Source organism: Triturus cristatus, chromosome 5_2 (genome assembly GCF_964204655.1).
Source record: "Triturus cristatus chromosome 5_2, aTriCri1.1, whole genome shotgun sequence".
Classification (NCBI taxonomy): Eukaryota; Metazoa; Chordata; class Amphibia; order Caudata; family Salamandridae; genus Triturus; species Triturus cristatus.
The window spans coordinates 307,105,215-307,121,251 of NC_140588.1; positions in this window are offsets into that span (position 1 = coordinate 307,105,215).

The window sequence follows — 16,037 nt, forward strand, 5'->3', positions numbered from 1 at the left end:
CCAGCTCTCTCTGTCTCTGCTTCTCTTCTCGTTCATCTCGGAGCCGCATGTGCTCGAGGTTGAGTTTCTGTTCAGCTAACTTGAGTTCCCCATCCATCTTGAGTCGTGCCATTTCCAACTCGTGCAATCTGGTTCTTTCTCTTTCTCGGATCTCCTCCTGCGAGAGGCCCGTTCCCCGCTCCTCGGGAGCCGTGGCGTTTCCCTCTGGTGTGATGCTGCTTTGGTCGGAGGGTCCGGCGACCCCCGTTTCTGTCCACGACTCTAGGGCGTGCTTTAGATCATCTTTGGTACTCAGGCCGGTGGTAGCAATGCCAAGTTCTATGCAGAATTGTCTCAGTTCGCGGTGGTTGTATTCTTCTAATTTATCCATTTGGAATTTCTCGGTGGAGTTGCTATCTTTGGCTGACATCGTGTTGTTGTCGTGGGGTGAGCTACTCTCTGTACGATTACGCGTTGATTCGGATCGCGCCGCTGGCCACCAATGTTAGAAAGGATAGACGGACCGGGAGGGTCGGCCGGGGTCAGGAGGAGAGGTCTCCGGGGAGAGCCGTCTCCAGCGATCGTACAGACAAGTAACTTCCCCCCCACAGACAGATACCACACACGGATAAGGTTCAGTGTTCTTTATAAGCACTTCTTAAGGTACGGTTGAATGGTAAAAGGAGGTCTGGACTCAGGGGTCCCCTCGATCCAAGTCTCTCAAAGCAGGGTAAGGGGTAGCGGGACAGTCTGTCTACCAGTCAGGTAGTTTGGATGAGATGATGATTAGCTCACAATCCTCGAGCTCAGTTGGTGCGGGCCGCGGCAGCGCCAGCAGGTCCCGGAAAGATGGTCGATGTACGGTCCGCGGCAGCGCCAGCAGGTCCCGGTGAGGATGGTCGTTACAACGGGCCGCGGCAGCGCCAGCAGGTCCCGGTGAGGATGGTCGTTACAACGGGCCGCGGCAGCGCCAGCAGGTCCCGGAAAGATGGTCGATGTACGGTCCGCGGCAGCGCCAGCAGGTCCCGGTGAGGATGGTCGTTACAACGGGCCGCGGCAGCGCCAGCAGGTCCCGACGAGGATGGATGTTGTAGAAGGCCGCGGCAGCGCCAGCAGGCAGGACGATGGTTCACAAGAGCGGGCTACGGCAGCGCCAGTAGTCCGTCAAAGCTGAGTTCTCTCGGTGTCTCTCGACTCCAGGATACAACTCCCTGCCTGCTCCGGAGTTGCCCTAGTTATAGGGCCGGCGCTCTTTGATGGCCGGACCCTCGCACTTGGAGGTCGGAGGGCCCGGGATGAAGGTGTCCAGACACCCATCAGGGGGTGGGGCCAGCGCCTGGGGGAGCTGGAGGCGATCGGCACCTGGCGGGGGAAGAGCTCTTGACACTTCGTCCTCCCATTGACCTGCCAAGTGGTCCGCTCTGCTCCCGGGTGGATGGTGGTGCCGGGATGTCGGGGCCGGTCAGGCCCGGGGTTAGGGTCGGGGCGAGGCCACGCGGCCTCGTGGTGCAGGGCCCAAGATGGCGGCTTGCACCGGCCGGGGGAGCCGGTGGGGCTGGGCCCCGTGATGAGTAGAGGTCCGAGGGCAGAAGATCCGTCGGGGGACGGGGTACGGGTGCTTTTCGTGGGTTATGCCTGGTGGGCCGGAGCTCGGGCCCTGTCGTGCGGGGAGGGAGCAAGCCCTTCGTGTGGCCTGTCCAACAGTTCCCCTCAAGGGAGTTGGAATATTAACACAAATCCAATTGGTCGCACACTGCTCGTCCTACCAGCGTGTTACCCCAAAGCATTGTGGTCCATGAAGTCAGCATCAGCGAGTGCGCCTCTGCCAGAGTATTAAGCAAAATCAAAGTCGCGTTGGCCATCCCTGGACACATGTTTCGAGGTTATTACCTCTCGTCAGCAGGGAATAGGCATGTGTGTAGGGTTGCTGCGCAGGCTGCCAAAAATTGTCCTCAGGTCCAGTACCGCTCGTGTCAATCAGGTGCGTAACCATGAGCTCGTCAGCCCCACCAGCTCAAGGGAGCCTGAATATTAACACAAATCCAATTGGTCGCACACTGCTCGTCCTACCAGCGTGTTACCCCAAAGCATTGTGGTCCATGAAGTCAGCATCAGCGAGTGCGCCTCTGCCAGAGTATTAAGCAAAATCAAAGTCGCGTTGGCCATCCCTGGACACGTGTTTCGAGGTTATTACCTCTCGTCAGCAGGGAATAGGCATGTGTGTGGGGTTGCTGCGTAGGCTGCCAAAAATTGTTCTCAGGTCCGGTACCGCTCGTGGCAATCAGGTACGTATCCATGAGCTCGTCAGCCCCACCGGCTCAAGGGAGCCTGAATATTAACGCAAATCCAATTGGTCACACACTGCTCGTCCTACCAGCGTTTTACCCCAAAGCATTATGGTCCATGAAGTCAGCATCAGCGAGTGCGCCTCTGCCAGAGTATTAAGCAAAATCAAAGTCGCGTTGGCCATCCCTGGACACGTGTTTCGAGGTTATTACCTCTCGTCAGCAGGGAATAGGCATGTGTGTAGGGTTGCTGCGTAGGCTGCCAAAAATTGTTCTCAGGTCCAGTACCGCTCGTGGCAATCAGGTGCGTAACCATGAGCTCGTCAGCCCCACCGGCTCAAGGGAGCCTGAATATTACCACAAATCCAATTGGTCGCACACTGCTCGTCCTACCAGCGTGTTACCCCAAAGCATTGTGGTCCATGAAGTCAGCATCAGCGAGAGCGCCTCTGCCAGAGTATTAAGCAAAATCAAAGTCGCGTTGGCCATCCCTGGACACGTGTTTCGAGGTTATTACCTCTCGTCAGCAGGGAATAGGCATGTGTGTAGGGTTGCTGCGTAGGCTGCCAAAAATTGTTCTCAGGTCCAGTACCGCTCGTGGCAATCAGGTGCGTAACCATGAGCTCGTCAGCCCCACCCGCTCAAGGGAGCCTGAATATTAACACAAATCCAATTGGTCGCACACTGCTCGTCCTACCAGCGTGTTACCCCAAAGCATTGTGGTCCATGAAGTCAGCATCAGCGAGTGCGCCTCTGCCAGAGTATTAAGCAAAATCAAAGTCGCGTTGGCCATCCCTGGACACGTGTTTCGAGGTTATTACCTCTCGTCAGCAGGGAATAGGCATGTGTGTAGGGTTGCTGCATAGGCTGCCAAAAAATGTTCTCAGGTCCAGTACCGCTCGTGGCAATCAGGTGCGTAACCATGAGCTCGTCAGCCCCACCGGCTCAAGGGAGCCTGAATATTAACACAAATCCAATTGGTCGCACACTGCTCGTCCTACCAGCGTGTTACCCCAAAGCATTGTGGTCCATGAAGTCAGCATCAGCGAGTGCGCCTCTGCCAGAGTATTAAGCAAAATCAAAGTCGCGTTGCCCATCCCTGGACACGTGTTTCGAGGTTATTACCTCTCGTCAGCAGGGAATAGACATGTTTGTAGGTTTGCTGCGTAGGCTGCCAAAAATTGTTCTCAGGTCCAGTACCGCTCGTGGCAATCAGGTGCGTAACCATGAGCTCGTCAGCCCCACCGGCTCAAGGGAGCCTGAATATTAACACAAATCCAATTGGTCGCACACTGCTCGTCCTACCAGCGTGTTACCCCAAAGCATTGTGGTCCATGAAGTCAGCATCAGTGAGTGCGCCTCTGCCAGAGTATTAAGCAAAATCAAAGTCCCTGGACACGTGTTTCGAGGTTATTACCTCTCGTCAGCAGGGAATAGGCATGTGTGTAGGGTTGCTGAGTAGGCTGCCAAAAATGGTTCTCAGGTCCAGTACCGCTCGTGGCAATCAGGTGCGTAACCATGAGCTCGTCAGCCCCACTGGCTCAAGGGAGCCTGAATATTAACACAAATCCAATTGGTCGCACACTGCTCGTCCTACCACCGTGTTACCCCAAAGCATTGTGTCCATGAAGTCAGCATCAGCGGGTGCGCCTCTGCCAGAGTATTAAGCAAAATCAAAGTCGCGTTGGCCATCCCTGGACACGTGTTTCGAGGTTATTACCTCTCGTCAGCAGGGAATAGGCATGTGTGTAGGGTTGCTGCGTAGGCTGCCAAAAATTGTTCTCAGGTCCAGTACCGCTCGTGGCAATCAGGTGCGTATCCATGAGCTCGTCAGCCCCACCGGCTCAAGGGAGCATGAATATTAACACAAATCCAATTGGTCACATACTGCTCGTCCAACCAGCGTGTTACCCCAAAGCATTATGGTCCATGAAGTCAGCATCAGCGAGTGCGCCTCTGCGAGGGTATTAAGCAAAATCAAAGTTGCGTTGGCCATCCCTGGACACGTGTTTCGAGGTTATTACCTCTCGTCAGCAGGGAATAGGCATGTGTGTAGGGTTGCTGTGTAGGCTGCCAAAAATTGTTCTCAGGTCCAGTACCGTTCGTGGCAATCAGGTGCGTAACCATGAGCTCGTCAGCCCCACCGGCTCAAGGGAGCCTGAATATTAACACAAATACAATTGGTCGCACACTGCTCGTCCTACCAGCGTGTTACCCCAAAGCATTGTGGTCCATTAAGTCAGCATCAGCGAGTGCGCCTCTGCCAGAGTATTAAGCAAAATCAAAGTCGCGTTGGCCATCCCTGGACACTTGTTTCGAGGTTATTACCTCTCGTCAGCAGGGAATAGGCATGTGTGTAGGGTTGCTGCGTAGGCTGCCAAAAATTGTTCTCAGGTTCAGTACCGCTCATGGCAATCAGGTGCGTAACCATGAGCTCGTCAGCCCCACCGGCTCAAGGGAGCCTGAATATTAACACAAATCCAATTGGTCGCACACTGCTCGTCCTACCAGCGTGTTACCCCAAAGCATTGTGGTCCATGAAGTCAGCATCAGCGAGTGCGCCTCTGCCAGAGTATTAGCAAAATCAAAGTTGCGTTGGCCATCCCTGGACACGTGTTTCGAGGTTATTACCTCTCGTCCGCAGGGAATAGGCATGTGTGTAGGGTTGCTGCGTAGGCTGCCAAAAATTGTTCTCAGGTCCAGTACCGCTCGTGGCAATCAGGTGCGTAACCATGAGCTCGTCAGCCCCACCGGCTCAAGGGAGCCTGAATATTAACACAAATCCAATTGGTCGCACACTGCTCGTCCTACCAGCGTGTTACCCCAAAGCATTGTGGTCCATGAAGTCAGCATCAGCGAGTGCGCCTCTGCCAGAGTATTAAGCAAAATCAAAGTCACGTTGGCCATCCCTGGACACGTGTTTCGAGGTTATTACCTCTCGTCAGCAGGGAATAGGCATGTGTGTAGGGTTGCTGCGTAGGCTGCCAAAAATTGTTCTCAGGTCCAGTACCGCTCGTGGCAATCCGGTGCGTAACCATGAGCTCGTCAGCCCCACCGGCTCAAGGGAGCCTGAATATTAACACAAATCCAATTGGTCGCACACTGCTCGTCCTACCAGCGTGTTACCCCAAAGCATTGTGGTCCATGAAGTCAGCATCAGCGAGTGCGCCTCTGCCAGAGTTTTAAGCAAAATCAGAGTAGTGTTGGCCATCCCTGGACACGTGTTTCGAGGTTATTACCTCTCGTCAGCAGAGAATAGGCATGTGTGTAGGGTTGCTGCGTAGGCTGCCAAAAATTGTTCTCAGGTCCAGTACCGCTCGTGGCAATCAGGTGCGTAACCATGAGCTCGTCAGCCCCACCGGCTCAAGGGAGCCTGAATATTAACACAAATCCAATTGGTCGTACACTGCTCGTCCTACCAGCGTGTTACCCCAAAGCATTGTAGTCCATGAAGTCAGCATCAGTGAGTGCGCCTCTGCCAGAGTATTAAGCAAAATCAAAGTCGCGTTGGCCATCCCTGGACACATGTTTCGAGGTTATTACCTCTCGTCAGCAGGGAATAGGCATGTGTGTAGGGTTGCTGCGCAGGCTGCCAAAAATTGTGCTCAGGTCCAGTACCGCTCGTGTCAATTAGGTGCGTAACCATGAGCTCGTCAGCCCCACCAGCTCAAGGGAGCCTGAATATTAACACAAATCCAATTGGTCGCACACTGCTCGTCCTACCAGCGTGTTACCCCAAAGCATTGTGGTCCATGAAGTCAGCATCAGCGAGTGCGCCTCTGCCAGAGTATTAAGCAAAATCAAAGTCGCGTTGGTCATCCCTGGACACGTGTTTCGAGGTTATTACCTCTCGTCAGCAGGGAATAGGCATGTGTGTAGGGTTGCTGCGTAGGCTGCCAAAAATTGTTCTCAGGTCCAGTACCGCTCGTGGCAATCAGGTGCGTATCCATGAGCTCATCAGCCCCACCGGCTCAAGGGAGCCTGAATATTAACGCAAATCCAATTGGTCACACACTGCTCGTCCTACCAGCGTTTTACCCCAAAGCATTATGGTCCATGAAGTCAGCATCAGCGAGTGCGCCTCTGCCAGAGTATTAAGCAAAATCAAAGTCGCGTTGGCCATCCCTGGACACGTGTTTCGAGGTTATTACCTCTCGTCAGCAGGGAATAGGCATGTGTGTGGGGTTTCTGCGTAGGCTGCCAAAAATTGTTCTCAGGTCCAGTACCGCTCGTGGCAATCAGGTGCGTAACCATGAGCTCGTCAGCCCCACCGGCTCAAGGGAGCCTGAATATTACCACAAATCCAATTGGTCGCACACTGCTCGTCCTACCAGCGTGTTACCCCAAAGCATTGTGGTCCATGAAGTCAGCATCAGCGAGTGCGCCTCTGCCAGAGTATTAAGCAAAATCAAAGTTGTGTTGGCCATCCCTGGACACGTGTTTCGAGGTTATTACCTCTCGTCAGCAGGGAATAGGCATGTGTGTAGGGTTGCTGCGTAGGCTGCCAAAAATTGTTTTCAGGTCCAGTACCGCTCGTGGCAATCAGGTGCGTAACCATGAGCTCGTCAGCCCCACCGGCTCAAGGGAGCCTGAATATTAACACAAATCCAATTGGTCGCACACTGCTCATCCTACCAGCGTGTTACCCCAAAGCATTGTGGTCCATGAAGTCAGCATCAGCGAGTGCGCCTCTGCCAGAGTATTAAGCAAAATCAAAGTCGCGTTGGCCATCCCTGGACACGTGTTTCGAGGTTATTACCTCTCGTCAGCAGGGAATAGGCATGTGTGTAGGGTTGCTGCATAGGCTGCCAAAAATTGTTCTCAGGTCCAGTACCGATCGTGGCAATCAGGTGCGTAACCATGAGCTCGTCAGCCCCACCGGCTCAAGGGAGCCTGAATATTAACACAAATCCAATTGGTCGCACACTGCTCGTCCTACCAGCGTGTTACCCCAAAGCATTGTGGTCCATGAAGTCAGCATCAGCGAGTGCGCCTCTGCCAGAGTATTAGCAAAATCAAAGTTGCGTTGGCCATCCCTGGACACGTGTTTCGAGGTTATTACCTCTCGTCAGCAGGGAATAGGCATGTGTGTAGGGTTGCTGCGTAGGCTGCCAAAAATTGTTCTCAGGTCCAGTACCGCTCGTGGCAATCAGGTGCGTAACCATGAGCTCGTCAGCCCCACCGGCTCAAGGGAGCCTGAATATTAACACATATCCAATTGGTCGCACACTGCTCGTCCTACCAGCGTGTTACCCCAAAGCATTGTGGTCCATGAAGTCAGCATCAGCGAGTGCGCCTCTGCCAGAGTTTTAAGCAAAATCAGAGTAGTGTTGGCCATCCCTGGACACGTGTTTCGAGGTTATTACCTCTCGTCAGCAGGGAATAGGCATGTGTGTAGGGTTGCTGCGTAGGCTGCCAAAAAATGTTCTCAGGTCCAGTACCGCTCGTGGCAATCAGGTGCGTAACCATGAGCTCGTCAGCCCCACCGGCTCAAGGGAGCCTGAATATTAACACAAATCCAATTGGTCGTACACTGCTCGTCCTACCAGCGTGTTACCCCAAAGCATTGTGGTCCATGAAGTCAGCATCAGTGAGTGCGCCTCTGCCAGAGTATTAAGCAAAATCAAAGTCGCGTTGGCCATCCCTGGACACGTGTTTCGAGGTTATTACCTCTCGTCAGCAGGGAATAGGCATGTGTGTAGGGTTGCTGCATAGGTTCCCCTCAAGGGAGTTGGAATATTAACACAAATCCAATTGGTCGCACACTGCTCGTCCTACCAGCGTGTTACCCCAAATCATTGTGGTCCATGAAGTCAGCATCAGCGAGTGCGCCTCTGCCAGAGTATTAAGCAAAATCAAAGTCGCGTTGGCCATCCCTGGACACATGTTTCGAGGTTATTACCTCTCGTCAGCAGGGAATAGGCATGTGTGTAGGGTTGCTGCGCAGGCTGCCAAAAATTGTGCTCGGGTCCAGTACCGCTCGTGTCAATCAGGTGCGTAACCATGAGCTCGTCAGCCCCACCAGCTCAAGGGAGCCTGAATATTAACACAAATCCAATTGGTCGCACACTGCTCGTCCTACCAGCGTGTTACCCCAAAGCATTGTGGTCCATGAAGTCAGCATCAGCGAGTGCGCCTCTGCCAGAGTATTAAGCAAAATCAAAGTCGCGTTGGCCATCCCTGGACACGTGTTTCGAGGTTATTACCTCTCGTCAGCAGGGAATAGGCATGTGTGTGGGGTTGCTGCGTAGGCTGCCAAAAATTGTTTTCAGGTCCAGTACCGCTCGTGGCAATCAGGTACGTATCCATGAGCTCGTCAGCCCCACCGGCTCAAGGGAGCCTGAATATTAACGCAAATCCAATTGGTCACACACTGCTCGTCCTACCAGCGTTTTACCCCAAAGCATTATGGTCCATGAAGTCAGCATCAGCGAGTGCGCCTCTGCCAGAGTATTAAGCAAAATCAAAGTCGCGTTGGCCATTCCTGGACACGTGTTTCGAGGTTATTACCTCTCGTCAGCAGGGCATAGGCATGTGTGTAGGGTTGCTGCGTAGGCTGCCAAAAATTGTTCTCAGGTCCAGTACCGCTCGTGGCAATCAGGTGCGTAACCATGAGCTCGTCAGCCCCACCGGCTCAAGGGAGCCTGAATATTACCACAAATCCAATTGGTCGCACACTGCTCGTCCTACCAGTGTGTTACCCCAAAGCATTGTGGTCCATGAAGTCAGCATCAGCGAGTGCGCCTCTGCCAGAGTATTAGGCAAAATCAAAGTCGCGTTGGCCATCCCTGGACACGTGTTTCGAGGTTATTACCTCTCGTCAGCAGGGAATAGGCATGTGTGTAGGGTTGCTACGTAGGCTGCCAAAAATTGTTCTCAGGTCCAGTACCGCTCGTGGCAATCAGGTGCGTAACCATGAGCTCGTCAGCCCCACCGGCTCAAGGGAGCCTGAATATTAACACAAATCCAATTGGTCGCACACTGCTCGTCCTACCAGCGTGTTACCCCAAAGCATTGTGGTCCATGAAGTCAGCATCAGCGAGTGCGCCTCTGCCAGAGTATTAAGCAAAATCAAAGTCGCGTCGGCCATCCCTGGACACGTGTTTCGAGGTTATTACCTCTCGTCAGCAGGGAATAGGCATGTGTGTAGGGTTGCTGCATAGGCTGCCAAAAATTGTTCTCAGGTCCAGTACCGATCGTGGCAATCAGGTGCGTAACCATGAGCTCGTCAGCCCCACCAGCTCAAGGGAGCCTGAATATTAACACAAATCCAATTGGTCGCACACTGCTCGTCCTACCAGCGTGTTACCCCAAAGCATTGTGGTCCATGAAGTCAGCATCAGCGAGTGCGCCTCTGCCAGAGTATTAGGCAAAATCAAAGTCGCGTTGCCCATCCCTGGACATGTGTTTCGAGGTTATTACCTCTCGTCAGCAGGGAATAGGCATGTGTGTAGGTTTGCTGCGTAGGCTGCCAAAAATTGTTCTCAGGTCCAGTACCGCTCGTGGCAATCAGGTGCGTAACCATGAGCTCGTCAGCCCCACCGGCTCAAGGGAGTCTGAATATTAACACAAATCCAATTGGTCGCACACTGCTCGTCCTACCAGCGTGTTACCCCAAAGCATTGTGGTCCATGAAGTCAGCATCAGTGAGTGCGCCTCTGCCAGAGTATTAAGCAAAATCAAAGTCGCGTTGGCCATCCCTGGACACGTGTTTCGAGGTTATTACCTCTCGTCAGCAGGGAATAGGCATGTGTGTAGGGTTGCTGCGTAGGCTGCCAAAAATGGTTCTTAGGTCCAGTACCGCTCGTGGCAATCAGGTGCGTAACCATGAGCTCGTCAGCCCCACTGGCTCAAGGGAGCCTGAATATTAACACAAATCCAATTGGTCGCACACTGCTCGTCCTACCAGCGTGTTACCCCAAAGCATTGTGTCCATGAAGTCAGCATCAGCGGGTGCGCCTCTGCCAGAGTATTAAGCAAAATCAAAGTCGCGTTGGCCATCCCTGGACACGTGTTTCGAGGTTATTACCTCTCGTCAGCAGGGAATAGGCATGTGTGTAGGGTTGCTGCGTAGGCTGCCAAAAATTGTTCTCAGGTCCAGTACCGCTCGTGGCAATCAGGTGCGTATCCATGAGCTCGTCAGCCCCACCGGCTCAAGGGAGCATGAATATTAACACAAATCCAATTGGTCACACACTGCTCGTCCAACCAGCGTGTTACCCCAAAGCATTATGGTCCATGAAGTCAGCATCAGCGAGTGCGCCTCTGCGAGGGTATTAAGCAAAATCAAAGTTGCGTTGGCCATCCCTGGACACGTGTTTCGAGGTTATTACCTCTCGTCAGCAGGGAATAGGCATGTGTGTAGGGTTGCTGTGTAGGCTGCCAAAAATTGTTCTCAGGTCCAGGACCGTTCGTGGCAATCAGGTGCGTAACCATGAGCTCGTCAGCCCCACCGGCTCAAGGGAGCCTGAATATTACCACAAATACAATTGGTCGCACACTGCTCGTCCTACCAGCGTGTTACCCCAAAGCATTGTGGTCCATTAAGTCAGCATCAGCGAGTGCGCCTCTGCCAGAGTATTAAGCAAAATCAAAGTCGCGTTGGCCATCCCTGGACACTTGTTTCGAGGTTATTACCTCTCGTCAGCAGGGAATAGGCATGTGTGTAGGGTTGCTGCGTAGGCTGCCAAAAATTGTTCTCAGGTCCAGTACCGCTCATGGCAATCAGGTGCGTAACCATGAGCTCGTCAGCCCCACCGGCTCAAGGGAGCCTGAATATTAACACAAATCCAATTGGTCGCACACTGCTCGTCCTACCAGCGTGTTACCCCAAAGCATTGTGGTCCATGAAGTCAGCATCAGCGAGTGCGCCTCTGCCAGAGTATTAGCAAAATCAAAGTTGCGTTGGCCATCCCTGGACACGTGTTTCGAGGTTATTACCTCTCGTCCACAGGGAATAGGCATGTGTGTAGGGTTGCTGCGTAGGCTGCCAAAAATTGTTCTCAGGTCCAGTACCGCTCGTGGCAATCAGATGCGTAACCATGAGCTCGTCAGCCCCACCGGCTCAAGGGAGCCTGAATATTAACACAAATCCAATTGGTCGCACACTGCTCGTCCTACCAGCGTGTTACCCCAAAGCATTGTGGTCCATGAAGTCAGCATCAGCGAGTGCGCCTCTGCCAGAGTATTAAGCAAAATCAAAGTCGCGTTGCCCATCCCTGGACACGTGTTTCGAGGTTATTACCTCTCGTCAGCAGGGAATAGGCATGTGTGTAGGGTTGCTGCATAGGCTGCCAAAAATTGTTCTCAGGTCCAGTACCGCTCGTGGCAATCAGGTGCGTAACCATGAGCTCGTCAGCCCCACCGGCTCAAGGGAGCCTGAATATTAACACAAATCCAATTGGTCGCACACTGCTCGTCCTACCAGCGTGTTACCCCAAAGCATTGTGGTCCATGAAGTCAGCATCAGCGAGTGCGCCTCTGCGAGGGTATTAAGCAAAATCAAAGTTGCGTTGGCCATCCCTGGACACGTGTTTCGAGGTTATTACCTCTCGTCAGCAGGGAATAGGCATGTGTGTAGGGTTGCTGTGTAGGCTGCCAAAAATTGTTCTCAGGTCCAGTACCGTTCGTGGCAATCAGGTGCGTAACCATGAGCTCGTCAGCCCCACCGGCTCAAGGGAGCCTGAATATTAACACAAATACAATTGGTCGCACACTGCTCGTCCTACCAGCGTGTTACCCCAAAGCATTGTGGTCCATTAAGTCAGCATCAGCGAGTGCGCCTCTGCCAGAGTATTAAGCAAAATCAAAGTCGCGTTGGCCATCCCTGGACACTTGTTTCGAGGTTATTACCTCTCGTCAGCAGGGAATAGGCATGTGTGTAGGGTTGCTGCGTAGGCTGCCAAAAATTGTTCTCAGGTTCAGTACCGCTCATGGCAATCAGGTGCGTAACCATGAGCTCGTCAGCCCCACCGGCTCAAGGGAGCCTGAATATTAACACAAATCCAATTGGTCGCACACTGCTCGTCCTACCAGCGTGTTACCCCAAAGCATTGTGGTCCATGAAGTCAGCATCAGCGAGTGCGCCTCTGCCAGAGTATTAGCAAAATCAAAGTTGCGTTGGCCATCCCTGGACACGTGTTTCGAGGTTATTACCTCTCGTCCGCAGGGAATAGGCATGTGTGTAGGGTTGCTGCGTAGGCTGCCAAAAATTGTTCTCAGGTCCAGTACCGCTCGTGGCAATCAGGTGCGTAACCATGAGCTCGTCAGCCCCACCGGCTCAAGGGAGCCTGAATATTAACACAAATCCAATTGGTCGCACACTGCTCGTCCTACCAGCGTGTTACCCCAAAGCATTGTGGTCCATGAAGTCAGCATCAGCGAGTGCGCCTCTGCCAGAGTATTAAGCAAAATCAAAGTCACGTTGGCCATCCCTGGACACGTGTTTCGAGGTTATTACCTCTCGTCAGCAGGGAATAGGCATGTGTGTAGGGTTGCTGCGTAGGCTGCCAAAAATTGTTCTCAGGTCCAGTACCGCTCGTGGCAATCCGGTGCGTAACCATGAGCTCGTCAGCCCCACCGGCTCAAGGGAGCCTGAATATTAACACAAATCCAATTGGTCGCACACTGCTCGTCCTACCAGCGTGTTACCCCAAAGCATTGTGGTCCATGAAGTCAGCATCAGCGAGTGCGCCTCTGCCAGAGTTTTAAGCAAAATCAGAGTAGTGTTGGCCATCCCTGGACACGTGTTTCGAGGTTATTACCTCTCGTCAGCAGAGAATAGGCATGTGTGTAGGGTTGCTGCGTAGGCTGCCAAAAATTGTTCTCAGGTCCAGTACCGCTCGTGGCAATCAGGTGCGTAACCATGAGCTCGTCAGCCCCACCGGCTCAAGGGAGCCTGAATATTAACACAAATCCAATTGGTCGTACACTGCTCGTCCTACCAGCGTGTTACCCCAAAGCATTGTGGTCCATGAAGTCAGCATCAGTGAGTGCGCCTCTGCCAGAGTATTAAGCAAAATCAAAGTCGCGTTGGCCATCCCTGGACACATGTTTCGAGGTTATTACCTCTCGTCAGCAGGGAATAGGCATGTGTGTAGGGTTGCTGCGCAGGCTGCCAAAAATTGTGCTCAGGTCCAGTACCGCTCGTGTCAATTAGGTGCGTAACCATGAGCTCGTCAGCCCCACCAGCTCAAGGGAGCCTGAATATTAACACAAATCCAATTGGTCGCACACTGCTCGTCCTACCAGCGTGTTACCCCAAAGCATTGTGGTCCATGAAGTCAGCATCAGCGAGTGCGCCTCTGCCAGAGTATTAAGCAAAATCAAAGTCGCGTTGGTCATCCCTGGACACGTGTTTCGAGGTTATTACCTCTCGTCAGCAGGGAATAGGCATGTGTGTAGGGTTGCTGCGTAGGCTGCCAAAAATTGTTCTCAGGTCCAGTACCGCTCGTGGCAATCAGGTGCGTATCCATGAGCTCATCAGCCCCACCGGCTCAAGGGAGCCTGAATATTAACGCAAATCCAATTGGTCACACACTGCTCGTCCTACCAGCGTTTTACCCCAAAGCATTATGGTCCATGAAGTCAGCATCAGCGAGTGCGCCTCTGCCAGAGTATTAAGCAAAATCAAAGTCGCGTTGGCCATCCCTGGACACGTGTTTCGAGGTTATTACCTCTCGTCAGCAGGGAATAGGCATGTGTGTAGGGTTGCTGCGTAGGCTGCCAAAAATTGTTCTCAGGTCCAGTACCGCTCGTGGCAATCAGGTGCGTAACCATGAGCTCGTCAGCCCCACCGGCTCAAGGGAGCCTGAATATTACCACAAATCCAATTGGTCGCACACTGCTCGTCCTACCAGCGTGTTACCCCAAAGCATTGTGGTCCATGAAGTCAGCATCAGCGAGTGCGCCTCTGCCAGAGTATTAAGCAAAATCAAAGTTGTGTTGGCCATCCCTGGACACGTGTTTCGAGGTTATTACCTCTCGTCAGCAGGGAATAGGCATGTGTGTAGGGTTGCTGCGTAGGCTGCCAAAAATTGTTTTCAGGTCCAGTACCGCTCGTGGCAATCAGGTGCGTAACCATGAGCTCGTCAGCCCCACCGGCTCAAGGGAGCCTGAATATTAACACAAATCCAATTGGTCGCACACTGCTCATCCTACCAGCGTGTTACCCCAAAGCATTGTGGTCCATGAAGTCAGCATCAGCGAGTGCGCCTCTGCCAGAGTATTAAGCAAAATCAAAGTCGCGTTGGCCATCCCTGGACACGTGTTTCGAGGTTATTACCTCTCGTCAGCAGGGAATAGGCATGTGTGTAGGGTTGCTGCATAGGCTGCCAAAAATTGTTCTCAGGTCCAGTACCGATCGTGGCAATCAGGTGCGTAACCATGAGCTCGTCAGCCCCACCGGCTCAAGGGAGCCTGAATATTAACACAAATCCAATTGGTCGCACACTGCTCGTCCTACCAGCGTGTTACCCCAAAGCATTGTGGTCCATGAAGTCAGCATCAGCGAGTGCGCCTCTGCCAGAGTATTAGCAAAATCAAAGTTGCGTTGGCCATCCCTGGACACGTGTTTCGAGGTTATTACCTCTCGTCAGCAGGGAATAGGCATGTGTGTAGGGTTGCTGCGTAGGCTGCCAAAAATTGTTCTCAGGTCCAGTACCGCTCGTGGCAATCAGGTGCGTAACCATGAGCTCGTCAGCCCCACCGGCTCAAGGGAGCCTGAATATTAACACATATCCAATTGGTCGCACACTGCTCGTCCTACCAGCGTGTTACCCCAAAGCATTGTGGTCCATGAAGTCAGCATCAGCGAGTGCGCCTCTGCCAGAGTTTTAAGCAAAATCAGAGTAGTGTTGGCCATCCCTGGACACGTGTTTCGAGGTTATTACCTCTCGTCAGCAGGGAATAGGCATGTGTGTAGGGTTGCTGCGTAGGCTGCCAAAAAATGTTCTCAGGTCCAGTACCGCTCGTGGCAATCAGGTGCGTAACCATGAGCTCATCAGCCCCACCGGCTCAAGGGAGCCTGAATATTAACACAAATCCAATTGGTCGTACACTGCTCGTCCTACCAGCGTGTTACCCCAAAGCATTGTGGTCCATGAAGTCAGCATCAGTGAGTGCGCCTCTGCCAGAGTATTAAGCAAAATCAAAGTCGCGTTGGCCATCCCTGGACACGTGTTTCGAGGTTATTACCTCTCGTCAGCAGGGAATAGGCATGTGTGTAGGGTTGCTGCATAGGTTCCCCTCAAGGGAGTTGGAATATTAACACAAATCCAATTGGTCGCACACTGCTCGTCCTACCAGCGTGTTACCCCAAATCATTGTGGTCCATGAAGTCAGCATCAGCGAGTGCGCCTCTGCCAGAGTATTAAGCAAAATCAAAGTCGCGTTGGCCATCCCTGGACACATGTTTCGAGGTTATTACCTCTCGTCAGCAGGGAATAGGCATGTGTGTAGGGTTGCTGCGCAGGCTGCCAAAAATTGTGCTCGGGTCCAGTACCGCTCGTGTCAATCAGGTGCGTAACCATGAGCTCGTCAGCCCCACCAGCTCAAGGGAGCCTGAATATTAACACAAATCCAATTGGTCGCACACTGCTCGTCCTACCAGCGTGTTACCCCAAAGCATTGTGGTCCATGAAGTCAGCATCAGCGAGTGCGCCTCTGCCAGAGTATTAAGCAAAATCAAAGTCGCGTTGGCCATCCCTGGACACGTGTTTCGAGGTTATTACCTCTCGTCAGCAGGGAATAGGCATGTGTGTGGGGTTGCTGCGT